The 15,503-nt window shown below is 47.5% G+C and overlaps 1 protein-coding gene across 16 annotated transcripts in view; it reads right to left on the bottom strand.

Moving 5' to 3' along the window:
- The window catches only part of RNF144A (ring finger protein 144A), a 123,376-nt gene that overhangs the window by 50,468 nt on the left and 57,405 nt on the right, over positions 1-15,503 (bottom strand). For 11 of the 16 annotated variants that reach the window (XM_061154763.1, XM_061154757.1, XM_061154759.1 and 8 more), the window contains one exon: positions 13,377-13,483. The exons of the other annotated variants lie outside the window; for them this stretch is intronic. The gene's annotated coding sequence lies outside the window, so the exon portion shown is untranslated. Of the gene's footprint in view, positions 1-13,376; positions 13,484-15,503 lie in introns of those variants that run through there. 16 annotated transcript variants of the gene reach the window in all.

Raw genomic sequence — 15,503 nt, 5'->3', positions numbered from 1 at the left:
GAGAAAGCCAGGGGGAAGGGGGTTGGGGGGGCGGGGCATGTGGGAAGGATCACTGATCTACCAGAGATGTCACCAGGACAGGAAGGATGCTATGTCCACGTCGTATCACTACCTGGTATTACAGGCTGTATGTGGAAAGGAAATATTTACTGAGTGGATGTCTCAGTAACTACTCAATTAGCAATTAGGTGTGATTTTCTCTTCTGGGAAATAAAATTTCTCATTTTGGCTCAACTCAATGTATGTGAAAACTGTCCAAAGAACCAATTCCAGTCACCTGTGCTTTGGTGTGAATTCATGCAGAAACGTGCCAGCTTTCTCTTTCTTCCTGGGGACCAGGACACTGGCTGTAGCCAGCTCTGTGGCCTTGGCACATCTAAGCTCTCTGCAGCTTGAGTTAGTCACATGGAAAATGATAATGGTGGGTTTTCCACCTATGAAATCAACTGCATTGTTTTTAACTATAATAATTTGATTACAGTCATGGTTGTTGTTGAGTTGCTCATTCGTGTCCAATTCTTTTGAGACCTCGTGGACTGTAGCCCATCAGGCTCCTCTGTCCATGGGATTTCCCAAGTTGGACTACTGGAGTGGGTTGCCATTTCCTTCTCTAGAGGATCTTTCCAACCCGGGGATCGAACCCATGTCTCCTACATTGGCAGGCAGATTCCCTACCACTGAGCCACCTGGGAAGTCCAAACTCTACAGTCATGAAGCCAATACTAAAACACACAAGACTAACAGTAACACACATTAATAGTATGCTATTGAGAGGCAGCAGGCAATATTTATCAAGGACCTTAAAAACGTTCAACTCCTTTGATCAAGTAATCCCATTTCTGGGAATCCATCCATAAAGCATGAAAAAAACTATGGACATGAAAATATTTGTCATAGCATTTCCCATAATACATAAAAGACCATAAATGTAATTTTTTAAAAGAAATATCAAGCCAGTAAAAGCAGAAGAGTGGAAGACTATGAGCCACACAATGATATTCTGCAGTCTTAACCAATGGCTTAATGTAATTTTGGTGAGTGGAAAAGAAGTATAAAAATCATATGTTATGTTAGCCTCTAGAGACAAAGAAAGGATACACACTCATACAAGTGGAGTCATTGCTTCATTACAGTGAGGGGACATTCTGCTCTTTCTGAAACAGTCCCACGAGGCTCCTCTGTTCATGTGATTCTCCAGGCAAGGACTCTGGAGTGGGCTGCTATTTCCTTCTCCAGGGGATCTTCCTGACGCAAGGGTCAAACCCGTATCTCCTGCATTGTCTTTCTTCTCGTTCATTGGCTGGCTGATTCCTTACCACTGAGCCACCAAAGTGAAGATGAAGTGAAGTGTGAAGTAGTCACTCAGTTGTGTCTGACACTTTGTGACTCCATGGACCATAGCCCGCCAGGTTTCTCTGTCCATGGGATTCTCCAGGCAAGAATCCTGGAGTGGGTTGCCATGCATGCCCTCCTCCAGGGGATCTTCCAGACCCAGGGATTGATCCCACATCTCCTGCGGTTTCTGCATTGCAGGTGGATTCTTTACCAATGAGCCACTGAGGAAACCCTTACGACCCCATGGTCTGTAGCCCTCCAGGCTCCCGTGTCCATGGGATTCTCCAGGCAAGAATACTGGAGTGGCCGCCATTTCCTCCTCCAGGGGATCCTCCCGACCCCAGGATCGAACCCGCTTCTGCGGCACTGGCAGGCAGATTCTTAAGTGCTGAGCCACCGGAAAGTCATACATATAATTATAATTATATGATCTCAAAAACTTCTACAAACCCAAGGCAAGTCAAAATAAAGAAACTGTTTCAGTGAACAGTTGCAAAACGTATCCCAAACAGTTAATCTCCTTTATACAGAGTTTTAGAAACTGATGAAAGAACAACAGTAATAGAAAATGATCAAAGAACAAGAAACAGTTCACAGGGAAGAAAAACAAGTATCCTCCAGAGGGACACAGTCCTAAGAAGACATGCAAATTCATGACATAAGATGCCATTTCTCAATTTTCTACCCAGCAAACATTCAAACATTTTGCAAAACACTCATCCACGAGGCTGTTGGTCAATAACTGCTCTCCTGACCCACTGGAGTTCAAAATGATACAATACATCAAAAGGTTTTATGCTTTGCTTTGTTCTTAGAATTCACCAACACATTATCTATATTTGCCCATGTGATCCAGATAGCCTTCTAGGGCACATGACCAGTGAATGAAGTTTGTTACTGTGGCCTTGTTTGAAATACCAAAAGACGAAAAACAATCCAAGTAGGAGACAGGTTAAATAAACTGAGAAAAACAACCCTAGAATTCAGTACTAGGTGATGGCAGAAAGGAGAAATATTCTACAAGTTAAAAAGGGAAGGTCTGCACAACGTAGTAGATTAAAAATGTGAAGTATAGAACATGTATATTACATTCTGAATTTTGTGTATATTTGTACTTATTTATATTTGCATAAAGAAACACTAGATGTACACGTGTAGCCACCATGGAGATCAGTATGAAGATCCCTTAAAAAAGTGAAAATAGAGCTACCATATCCCACTCCTGGGTATAAACAGGGGAAAAGTTATAATTTGAAAAGATACAAGAGCCCCAGTATTCTCCACAGAGCTCTTCAAAATTAGCCAAGACATGGAAGCAACTTAAATGTCCATCAGCAGATGACTGGATAAAGAAGACGCCTTATATGTATACAACGGAATATGACTCAGCCAGAAAAAATGAAGTAATGCCATTTGCAGCAGCATGGATAGACCTAAATTCTGTCATAAGTGAAGTTAAGCCAGATTGAGAAGGACAACTCTTATAAGATACCACTTATATGTACAATCTAAAAAAAAAAAATTATACGAATGAACTTACTTACAAAACATATAGACTCACAGACATAGAATACAAACTTATGGTTGTCAAAGGGGAAAACCAGGAGTTTGGGACTAACACATATACACTGCTGCTGCTAAGTCACCTCAGTCGTGTCCGACTCTGTGCAACCCCATCCCTGGGATTCTCCAGGCAAGAACACTGGAGTAGGTTGCCATTTCCTTCTCCAGTGCATAAAAGTGAAAAGTGAAAGTGAAGTCGCTCAGTCATGTCCGACTCTTCGCGACCCCATGGACTGCAGCATATCAGGCTCCTCCGCCCAGGGGATTTTCCAGGCAAGGGTACTGGAGTGGGGTGCCATTGCCTTCTCTGATACACTACTATATATAAAATATTAATAGATAATCAACAAGGAACTACTGTATAGCACTCGGAACTATACTCAATTTCTTGTAATAAACTATAACGGGAAAAGAATCTGATAAAGAATGTGTGTGTGTGTGTGTGTGTAACTGAATCACTTTACTATACACCTGAAACTAACATAACATTGTAAATCAACTATACTTCAATTAAAAAAAAAAAAGAACACTTTAGGAATACCCAAATCCTAATTAAAAGTTACCTAACAGGGTGGGCTTGGTGGAGGGTAGAGAGACTGACAAGGCATAGCTGGCAAACAGGACTCCTCAACTGTTACTTTTAAATAAAACTGACTGTGAACTACATGGATAAGCTTACAAAGACTTTGATAAAACAGACTGAACTATCATAGCCATTTAGCATAGACAGAGGATCTCTTGCTCGGTGTTAATTCAATCAAGGAATAAAGCCTGTTCATTCTATACATTGACTGGCCTACTCAAAGTCAGGGGATGCATTTCAAAATTATATAAGAGAAAAGTTTCAAATGGTTTTAAGAGTGTTTTTCTTCTCTGAGCTAGCTCAGAGTTCTCAAAATGTCAGTGTGCATCTGCTCTACTCCAAATTTAAAATCTGCCACTTATTGTCAGCATTCTCTGATCCTCTGCCTGTCAGAGCTAAGGTTTTAGACAGAGACTTGTCAGCCTCCAGGGAAGGGTCTTATTTTTCCCACAAAGAAAGCAAAGCAACATCAATTCAAACAAAGATTGTGCGTGTGCCTGTTCAGTCGTGTTGGACTCTTTGGGACTGTAGCCCACCAGGCTCCTCTGTCCGTGGGATTTCCCAGGCAAGAATCCTGGAGTGGGTTGCCATTTCCTCTTCCGGGGGATCTCCCAGACCTAGGGATCAAATGTGTGTTTCCTGCATTGGCAGGTAGATTCTTTACCATTATATCACCTGGGAAGTCCCAAACAAAGATTAAGAAACACCAATAACAGCTAACATCGACTGAGAACTTCCAAAGTATACACTTTCATGAGCCACTTAATCTTACAACAGCTCCAAGAAACACTGCCCCTCCTTTGCAGGAGGGCTGGGGTCCAGGAGGATGAGTGATGGAGGCAGGGGTAGACTCAATCCTGCTCTCTAACCATAAGGCTCCACGTCCTTATTTCCTGAATGAAACCGGACTGGGTGTAGCTTAGGTTGTCCTGAGGCAGTTAGAACCTCAGCGGCACGAAGGCCCACACTCCAACCGCCGTTCTTGCTTCTTACAAACCCTGTGTGTTCAGTTAAGACACTCCTGGTGAACAGCGGTGAGTGAACTGGGCCAGGCCATCCCACAGAGTGTCAATGATGGCAGTGATGGAGCTGTGAGATGAGCAGGCTGCCATCAACACACGAGCCCTGACAGTGGCCTGGAAGCTGTGGGATCCAGGGTACTCACGCAGCTAAATCCTACATCCTCCCCTCCACTAATGAATGACATGCTACAAAAGCCCAGCAAAGGCGTAGACCAGATGCTGGAAGATGTTCCCCACAGGGGACCAGACAGTTCCTGCTCTGGGTTTTGTTTCAAGTGTCTCCACAGCAAAGGCTAGACTCCACCGCTACACCCCCAAATCAGACAGAGGCAGCTCCTCACCCACGGGCGGGCCGGGCATCAGGGAGACCAAGGACCATACCCTGGTCCCGGTGCAGGCACCTATGGGAGCATCCTGTCTCCTCCTCCCTGTTTCTGACCCCGGCCTTCTCTAAACATGGTTAAAGACTGTAACAAAGCTGTCATTGTTTTACTTTGCTTTTTTCATTTTTACAATGTTGTGTTGGTCTATGTCATACAACTCTCAGTTCAGTTCAGTTCAGTCGCTCAGTCGTGTCCAACTCTTTGCAACCCCAAGAATTGCAGCATGCCAGGCCTCCCTGTCCATCACCAACTTCTGGAGTTTACTCAAACTCATGCCCATTGAGTCGGTGATGCCATCCAACCATCTCATCCTCTATCGTCCCCTTCTCCTCCTGCCCCCAATCCCTCCCAGCATCAGGGTCTTTTCCAATGAGTCAACTCTTGGCATGAGGTGGCCAAAGTACTGGAGTTTCAGCTTCAGCGTCACTCCTTCCAATGAACACCCAGGACTGATCTCCTTTAGGATGGACTGGTTGGATTTCCTTGCAGAAGGAAGGACTGACTGCAGAAGGAAGGAAGACTCTCAAAAGTCTTCTCCAACACCAAGGTTCAAAAGCATCAATTCTTCAGTGCTCAGCTTTCTTCACAGTCCAACTCTCACATCCATACATGACCACTGGAAAAACCATAGCCTTGACCAGACAAACCTTTGTTGGCAAAGTAATGTTTCTGCTTTTTAATATGCTATCTAGGTTGATCATAACTTTCCTTCCAAGGAGTAAGCGTCTTTTAATTCAATGGCTGCAGTCACCATCTGCAGTGATTTTGGAGCCCAAAAAAATAAAGTCTGACACTGTTTGCACTGTATCCCCATCTATTTCCCATGAGGTCTAATCAGCCATAATTATGCCTATAACCCCTCCCTCTTTTATTAACATACCGTTTTTTATCATTTTATTTATTCACTTATTTTTGGCTGTGCTGGGTCCCGTACACGTGGGATGAGCTAAGCAAGTGCAGCCCGAGGACCCGGCAGGCTGTGGTTGAAAAGCTGGCCACACTTCTGAGAAAAGATCCCAAGTCTCGTTATCCAAGGGGCCCAAGGCACCATGCTGGACAGTGGCCTTTCCTGGAAAGCAGACAGTATCCAGGACCCGAGGCCACTGGGTTTGAATCCCAGTTCAGCCACCCAACCACGGGATGGTGGCAAATCAGTGAAGCTGAACATAAGTTCACAGTTCCCAGGGCACGATCTTAGGCTACATAATATGAATATTGCTTCAGTACGTCCACCAACCGTGAAGTACATGCACTCTTCTTCCCATTTTACAGAAAAAGAAACTGAGGCACTGAAGCTCCACAACCGGTTCAATATTACGAGTCAGAGCCTAGTTCCAAACCGAGGTACCCTGGCTCCGGAACCCCACTCCTCCACCCATAAACTCTAGGGTCCTGCCGGCAATGGTGTCTGCGGTCATTGGTTATTCAGCATACGCTGCTTTATGCTGATGTATGGCAGAAACCAATATAACATTGTAAAGCAGCTATCCTCCAATTAAAAATAAGTAGATTTCATAATAAGTATAGCCCTCAAAAAACAAACAAACAAACAAACAGATGCTGTTATTATGATTGTTCTCTCTGGATTGGTTTAGGAGGCACATCACTCTAGCCAAGGGCGGTTTGAGAACTGACCCCCCCTCCCCCACCAGCTCTTTTCTGCCCTATCATCTGCTCCGCCAGCCACAAGCATCTACAAGAGGTCTTTCTCTGGGAGTCTGGGCCTGGACACAGCCCAGGGATGGGACCCCTTCAGCCCGGGGAGATGTGGACAGCACCCCCACGGAGGGTCGGATATGCCCAGAGACACAGCTGGCTGCCTTTTCAACCAAGGGCCCAGCAACACGGTAAGATGGTGGGTAAGCTAGAAAGGCCAGCAAGTGGCAGGAGAGGGCACAGAGCAGGAAAGCATGGCCAAGGAGCCTGATCCCACGTTCCCGTCCCAAGAAAGAGCAATCAGCCCACAGAAGAAACCACCTGGGGCTGTTTCCGCTCAGCCCGACCCACTCGGAACTTGTCCAAAAGGCCAAAATCAGTTACAGGCACAGGAACTTGTCTAAAAGGGAAAAACCAGTTACACGCATAGGAGCTTCTCTAAAAGGGAAAAATCAGTTACACACATAGGAAGATGTGCAGCTGAAGAAGGTGAGGGGTGGGGTGAATGCCAGAAGTTACATAACATCACTTCTGCAGGCCGGGGAAAGCTGTCTCCCAGTTTGACAAGTGAGCAAAAAAACATGGCAGCATTTAAGACTGCCACCCAGTCTGGCTGCGGAGCTGACGTGCCCACGAGCAAGCTCAGCCCAAACCCGGCCTTGGGATGAAGCAGAGGGGGAGGCGGGGCGGGGGAGGCAGACCACGTAAATTTAGTATCCTGTCAGCGGGTGCCGTGCTGGGCCTTCCAGGAGAGTGGGTGGGTCCAGCGGCTCCAGCCTGATTTGCGGTTATTGCAGAAGGTTGTGGGCTGGGGGTGGGAGCCATCCCTCCCCAGGGGCCTGGACACAAAAAAATGAGGCTCCTCCTCCAGGACTCAGGGCTCATGAACCAGGCTGCAGTCTCTCTTGGGCACACACAAGTAAGAACAGACCAGAAAGAAAATGGAATTAAGTTCAAAAGAAGCAAATAAGGAATCTAGAAATATACATTCTGCGCTTTTTCTTTTCATATTTTTTTTTTTTTTTAATTAAAGTAGTGGGTAAAGAATCTGCCTGCAATGCAGGAGATGCAAGAGACACAGGTTTGATCCCTGGGTCAGGAAGCTCCCCTGGAGGAGGAAACGACAACCCACTCCAGTATTCTTGCCTGAAAAGTTCCATGGAAAGAGGAGCCTGGCAGGCTACAGTCCTTGGGGTGAAAAAGAGTCAGACACCACTGAAGGGACTAAGCAGGCACATATGCATAGTTGATTTAGAGTGCTGTGCCAATCTCTGCTGCATACAGCAACGTGACTAAGTTTTATATATATATATATATATATATATATATACGTATATACATAATATATATATATTCTTTGCTTAAATTCTTTTCCATTACGGTTTATCACAGGCTACTGTGTATAGTTCCCTGTGCTATACAGTAAGACCTTGTTTATCCATTCTAAATGTCATAGTTTGCATCACTGATATGTGGAATCTAAAATACGACACAAACGAAACTATCTACAAAACAGAAATACACTCACAGACACAGACACAGACAACAGACACAGACAACAGACTTGTGGCCGCCAGAGGGGAGGGGAGAAGGAGAGGGACTGGGAGTTTGGGGTTGGGGGGATGCAAGCCATTCTGTACTTTCTTAACCTACAGAGAACATCCTAGGCCTCATTCAAAAGCAAAGCTGCAGTTAAGCAGAGCTGAGTCCATACTGTAATCACAGTAAAAGGGCAGGGAGGGCTTTGGGAATCCCAATGTGCAAGCCCTTTTCAGGGACAAGTGACCTCCAAGGCCACAGAGTGGCAGAATCTAATCAGAAGACCAGACTCACTCCTAATCCCCAGGTCAGCATAAGTGAAGTGAAGTGAAGTCGCTCAGTCGTGGCTAACTCTTTGCGACCCTATGGACTGTAGCCTACCACACTCCTCTGTCTATGGGATTTTCCAGGCAAAAGTACTGGAGTGGGCTGCAATTTCCTTCTCCAGAGGATCTTCCCGACCCAGGGAGCGAACCTGGGTCTCCCACATTGTAGGCAGACGCTTTACCGTCTGAGCCACCAGCATAGGTGAACCTCATACCAGCTGCAGCTTCTGTGGCCAGGACGACGGACAAGGATGGTGGGAAATCCAGTGGCACCAGCAACAAAGTGGAAAGAGGTGCGAATCAGTGATCCTTGCTCTAGGCCTGCCAGATACTTCACAAAACGTGTGTCATGTCATGTGGGAAGAAAAGCAAGAAACACGGCAAAGACAAAAAAGTTCAGGAGTGCGCATGGAATTCATGGCCTCAAGGCTTCTGCTTGTCATTCTGGTTTTTTGTTTGTTTGTTTGTTTTTCACAAATGTTGCTATGCAATAGGTTTTCTGCGGGCCATGTTTCAGGGGCAATACATTTGGCTCAAAAGTTCAAACAGGGACAAGATCTTGGGAGGAAGGCAAGGAGCCTAGGGCCACTTGAGAAGTCACTGCAGCCCGACTCAGCCCCTTAGGTTACATGGAGAAGGTCACATTACCTGTCCCCGGGACCTGCAGGCTGAGAACACAGGCTGGAACCAGGTGACCTTGGGTCACACCCACGTGCAGCCCCTGCTCTCCGGGGACCTTGACCAAGTTACTCAATCCACCCAGCCTCAGTTTCCCCATCTTCAGAAGGAGGATCATGAGACCTCCATTAGTTAGCCAAGGCTGCCTTAACACCACACCACAGACTGCAGCTTGAAAAGTGTTAGTGGCTCAGCCGTGTCCGACTCTGTGTGACCCCATGGACTGTAGCTCACCAGGCACCTCTGTCCATGGAATTTCCCAGGCAAGAATACTGGAAGAAGTTGCCATTCCCTTCCCTAGGGGATTTTCCCAACCCAGGGATCGAACATGCATCTCTTGCCTTGCAGGCAGGTTCTTTACCACTAAGCCACCTGGGAAGCCCCACAAAAGCAATTCTTTGGGTCACAGTCTGGGGGCTGGAAGTCAAGGACAAGATGGTGGCAGGTTGGTTCCTCTGCAGCCTCCCTCCTCAGCTTGCTGATGATAGCTGTCCTCTCCCTGTGTCTCTTCCCCTTTGAGGTGTTTCTCTGTCTCCATTTCCCCTTTGGATGAGGACATTCATGATATTGGGTTAAGGTCCACCATAAGGACCTCATTTCAACTTAATTCCACCTGTAGAGACTCAAATCCAAACAGGTGCAATTCTGAAGTACTGGAGTTTAGGGCTCCGACGCATGACTCTCTGGACACACTTCAGCCCCCACAATACTTATGTCAGAGCTTTGCTATTGTTGTTAAAGTTCTGGGAACTCTTAAAGGACCCTCATGTTTAGAAAACAAGAGCTTGTAACAAGCCTAAAGAATCACGTCCATTCATCAGTATGACAGTTGCTATTGTTGTTCAGTCACTAAGATTTGTGTCCAACCCTTTGCAAACCCATGGACTGCAGCACACCAGGCTCCCCTGTCTTTCACTATCTCCTGGAGCTTGCTCAAACTCATGTCCACTGAGTCCGTGATGCCATCCAACCATCTCATCCTCTGTCATCCCCTTCTCTTCCTGTCCTCAATCTTTCCCAGCATCAGGGAAAGTGGCCAAAGTACTGGAGCTTGAGCTTCAGCATCAGTCCTTTCAATGACTATTCAAGATTGGTTTCTTTTAGGATTGACTGGTTTGATCTCCTTGCAGTCCAAGGGACTCTCAAAAGAGTCTTCTCCAACACCACAGTTCAAAACCATCAATTCTTTGGGGCTCAGCCTTATTTATGGTCCAAGTGTCACATCTGTACTTGACTATTGGAAAAACCACAGCTTTGACTACACGGATCTTTATTAGCAAAGCCACGTCTCTGCTTTTTCATACACTGTCCAGGTTTGTCAGAGTTTGATTCTGCTGAGGGGCCTGAACTCAGCCAGGGTTCTACAGAGAATGATTATCATTGTCATCATCATGCTCAGAGCTCCATCCCTGGTGACAGGCTGTCACCACGGCCATGTCCACCCCCTGGACCAGAGGCAGGAGGTAGACGACCCTATCTGTCCGACAGGGCCAGTCATGCTCTGCCAGCCTCACACTTTCTTTGCAGGGGACAGTCTGGCCTGGAAGGGCCGGGCTCAGAGACACAGCGTGGCCACCATCACCCCTTCTGATGCTGGAAGGAGGAAGACTTGTGGAGGTGTTGCCCACTGCCCCCCAAGTTCAAAGTGCCTCCTTAGTCTTGAAGAAGTGTGAATTAATTTTTCTAGACATTACGGCTCAGCTGACTTGTAATGAACAAACGTGCAAGGAATTCTGGATGTTATTTTGCATGGTGGGAGAGAATGACTTTTTTGTCAAGCATGTTTGTTTCTGGCAATGAGAGCAGGCTAAACTGGAGAACTTGAGACGTGTCTTCAAGACTAGGAGGCCCCCATTCCAGCCGCTGCCCTACGACACGTTTGAATTACTGGCAGGGCTGGTGTGTTCCCAGAATAAACCACTGTGTGCCCGACTGAGGAGGGAATAGCAACTAGCGTGGCAGGTCCTGCCAGCCAGGAGGGAGCCTTAATTCCAACCTAGGTTCCTTCAGTGCCCTGAAAGTTCCCCCACACTCTTCCTTTGACCAAAATAAAATGAAAATGCACTCTGCCAACATATTTCAACTTGTGAATCATTCTGGAGGATTTTGTGATCCTGTATTTTCTCCTGCAAATAAGGAAAGCGGGAGGGTCCTGGAGCGTCTCTGTCCCAGCCTTCAGGACAGTGGCCCTGAGAGCGGCAGGGACCACATAAAGCATGCCCTTGGGGTTGGCAGGGCCATGCTGCCCGCCGACTGCAAGGCCAGCGCATCTGCCCCGCCTGCTGTCTGTCTGCGCACCACCCCGTCCCAGGCTGTAACATCCTGTCTTCACACAGAAGCTCCGTTCAAGCCCTGTCACAGCTGCAACACCCGGGGAACAGCAGAGGGGTGTGGAAGGGGACACAGTTTACCAGCAACCAGCAGGGGCTTGCCCTGGTGGCTGAGTGGTAAAGAATCCACCAGCCGGTGCCTGAGACACGGGTTCCATTGCTGGTCCGGGAAGATCCCACATGCCTCGGAGCAGCTAAGTCACAACTGCTGTGCTAACAGCCTGTGCTCTAGAGCCTGGGATACACACCTCTGAGTCCCCACCCACGTGCCTAGAGTCTGGGCTTTGCAACAAGAGAAGTCACCACAAAGAGAAGCCCGCACCGCAACAAGAGAGTAGCCCACCCACCCCCTGCTCACCACAACTGGAGAAAAGACCACGGGCAGCAACAAAGTTCCAGCACAATCAAAAATAAATAAACAAATTGGAAAAAAGAAAAACAAACTCAGACTCTTCAAGAGGAATCGTTTCTTGGACCCCACATGATTCACTGCAGGCATGACCCAACTCTGCAAAGCATCAGGGATCCCCGGAAATGCTCACGGGAGACCCACCAACACATGAGGCCAAAGTCAAATAGGTTAGAGCTTTGAGTTTAAAAGTACATTCCTGGCTTTTAATCCATCTGATTCTCCCAGCTCGGAGGGAAACCGCCTATGGCACCATTTTAGCTTGGCGTCCCCGAGAAGCAGTCTATTGGGGAAACGATCCCGGGGACACAGCTGTAAATGAGCAGAGGGAGGCAGGAAGCGAAGGATTCATCACCGAGCAGCTGCCACTGGGGTTCACGGGAGCCCGATCCCTCGGGGAAAGTGGGGGGACGCTGTCACACTGGCCCAGTGTCCCCCCATTCTGGAGGCAGGCGCTGGGACAGCTGCCCCCTTAGGTCACTCGCTGGCCAGGGAGGCTCCCGGCCAGAAGGAGAGGGCTCCTTTCTGCACCTGCAGGCTCCTCCGAGGAAGGTCTCAGGTGGGGAGAAGCAGGCGTCCATGGGTGGACACTGCAGGGTGGGGGCAGGCACAGACCACAGGAGGCACTACTCCGGGGGGTCTCCGTCTCACCCCCTCGTTGTGACAGCCCGGCTCTGCCCTTCAGGAAGATTTCCTGGGGCAGATGACAAACGGCTGTGTCTTTCTGAACATGAGGAATTCCATGCTTCATATAACATTTTCAAAGCTTGATTTGGGATGATCTGTCAAGTAAATTAAACTCTAATTGGAGGCGGAACAACCTAAATGTACAGATATGGGCTGGAATTTATTAGAACATGTGTATGAACTGATGAAAGCTTGCAGGGTGGGTGGGTGGGTGATAATGGCAAAATGAAGGAGTAGAGGGTGGACGGGACAGTCAGTGAGAGAAGATGCTACAGGGATGGGGGAAAGGTGGGGGGCAGGGGAGGAGGCAGAAAGTGTCCCCCTAAAGCCCCCTAGAAGGTCCTGAAGAAACTCATGATGCAGTAACAGAAGTTAAGAAATTAGGGTTGATTTGAGAACATGAGTCTGTGCAGGGCAGAAGCATGGACATTTCAAGGACAGAAGAACTTCCAACTGGACACAAACCCCAGGAGAGGCAACTGAGGTCTATCAATAGGGAACTGGGTAGCTTGTATACACATCTGGGCACCCACGGTCCAAGGACCCCCTGCCATGCTGAAAGCTGCCGAGCGATCCCACCACTCACCTCCCAACTGTCCTATTCTCAGAACAAGCTCCTCAGTTGTTATTCTACAAGACAGTCTTGAGGTTCTTCAGACCACCCCAAAATAGCCTCCGATCACTCACCCTTTCAGACCAATATTGACTGTACCTCCCAAATGCAAGGGAAGAGGCCTGTTATGGGAAAGGAATTTAGCTACTATTAGCCTCTATCTGAAAATAATCTTTTCATAATAGACTCTTTGGGATATTTTGGGGATTGGGGATTTCTCCAGTGGCAATTTACCCTTCTCCCAAAACAAACCTCAAAGCACAGCCCTTCCAGGCTCTGGGAAGACGGGGCGGGGAGGAGGGATGTTGACTGGAGAACTTGCAATCTGACCACTGTGCTTGCTGTCTGGATCCTGTACCCTGGCAAGGACAGAAAACACACACTGTTGAGAAGATGCCCCTAAGTTTAAAACATTCCAGAACGCTTCTGGCCAACTTGTCACCATGAGACTCACATCGTCAGTTATAATAAATCTCCTCTTTTCTTACTATACATGAAATAAAAACAAAGCAAACTCATGGCCACATGAGAATGGGCACAGCAAGTGCTTGGGGATGGAGACTCTCTTAATTTTGATTTTAGAGTTTGGGTTTGGGAGGAATTTTCTGTTTTCTTCCCTTTTCTTTTATTTTTTTCCTTTTGAAAGTTAACATTAAAGTTTCAAGTCTCTTAAAGCTAAAATGCAAATCCTGTTTAAAAACCGGAAATGTAATAAATGAAAACTCTAATAAACATATACCTGGTAGTTCAAAGAATCTCTTCTACAATTACAGAATTACTTACACAAAAAGAAAAAAATGTGTCTATGTCACTGTTGATCTGGAAAGCACAGGGAAAAGGCTTCATATAGGAAACCCTAATGATAGAATTCTATCGTATTTTCCAAGAAGCAGGGCCCCCTGTGCATCCAGGGAAGTCAGGCATATGGATCAGCCACCTGTGCTTACATCTCACATCCTTGTCCAAGGCTTGGGAGATTCTCCCCTCTTACAAGATGCTGGTCCCCAAAACTTTATCAAGGCCCTTAATGTACAGAAAGTGAAGGTGAAGTCGCTCAGTCATGTCTGACTCTTTGTGACCCCATGGACTGTAGCCCACCAGGCTCCTCTGTCCGTGGAATTCTCCAGGCAAGAATACTGGAGTGGGTTGCCATTTCCTTCTCCAGGGGATCTTCCCGATCCAGGGATTGAACCCGGGTCTCCTGCATTGGAGGCAGATTCCTTACCTACTGAGCTATGATGTACAGACCTTTCTATAATCTAGAGAAATCTACCTTCCCCATAGAAGGGGGCCTGGTGCTGCCCACCCGCGCACCCCAGGGCTCCTGTCAGCCTTGGCAGACGTGGTGGGGGGCGGGGAGGGCCAGCAGGGAACCTGCAGACCCCTATGAGAGCCTCAGCCTCTCCAAGAGGGTCAAAAACCTGTCTCATGTCACTGACTCAGGCAACCGTCTCCAACAACCACAGACACGTTCCAATCCCCCAATGGCCCCATCACAACCCATCTGCCTGCAGAGTAGGTACGCTTCTTGTATTAATAACATCCTCACGGCAGCCTCGCCAGCCAAGGTGAAGGAACCATCACCCACCTGAGCCCACGTGTCTACATGCAACTCTAAACAAGTGCCCTGCAGAAACACGCACGCAGGACTCCTTCCTACACAGAAAACCAGCTTTTCTACCTAATCTCTCCTCGCTGCCTTCTTGATCTCAAACTGTGAGCCTGGCTCCAACGAAGGAGAATTCAGACCAGAACTAATATGTTCTTTGTCCCGGTTTTTGTTGGTGGTGGCAGTGTTCTTCCTTTCCACCTCCGCTCCTCTCTCAAAGGTTCTTCTTTAACATTATTCCTCTCTTCTGGGCCACTTCACTGATTCTTCTACTGCACTACTTGAGCTGGTGGGCCAGTCGGTGAACAAGGAAAGTTCTAGACTAGACCAATCACGTGTTAGCACAGTTACCCAAGAGATCCTGCTCCAGGGACAAGCCCCCTTACTGGATGCGAACTGTGTACCCCATGCTCTACTCCAGGTGAGGACCAAGGCCTGGATCAAATGCACCTCCGTGACCCCACTTCCTCACCCAGGGACTAGAAATTATTGTGGTATAAGGACATGAGCCAAAAACTCTGAGTCTCACCCTAGATGTGTCAAGAACCAGTTGGAAGACTTTTACCCATCAAAAGAAGGGAAGGAAGGAAGGGAAGGAGGGAAGGAGGGGGAAAAGAAGGGAAAATGGAAGAAAAAAGAGAAGGGGAGGAAGAAAAGGAAGGAAGAGGAGAGGGGGTTGTCGAAACCACGTGGTTTATCTGGTCCTCTTCTAATGGTCTTTCATTCTGTCATTTTCTCTTCGGACATGGGGTTCAGGCAGTTGACACCTA

This window comes from Dama dama, chromosome 11, assembly GCF_033118175.1.
Source record: "Dama dama isolate Ldn47 chromosome 11, ASM3311817v1, whole genome shotgun sequence".
Classification (NCBI taxonomy): Eukaryota; Metazoa; Chordata; class Mammalia; order Artiodactyla; family Cervidae; genus Dama; species Dama dama.
Note: the sequence above shows the minus strand (reverse complement) of the source record. Positions and strands in the feature narration are given on the sequence as shown.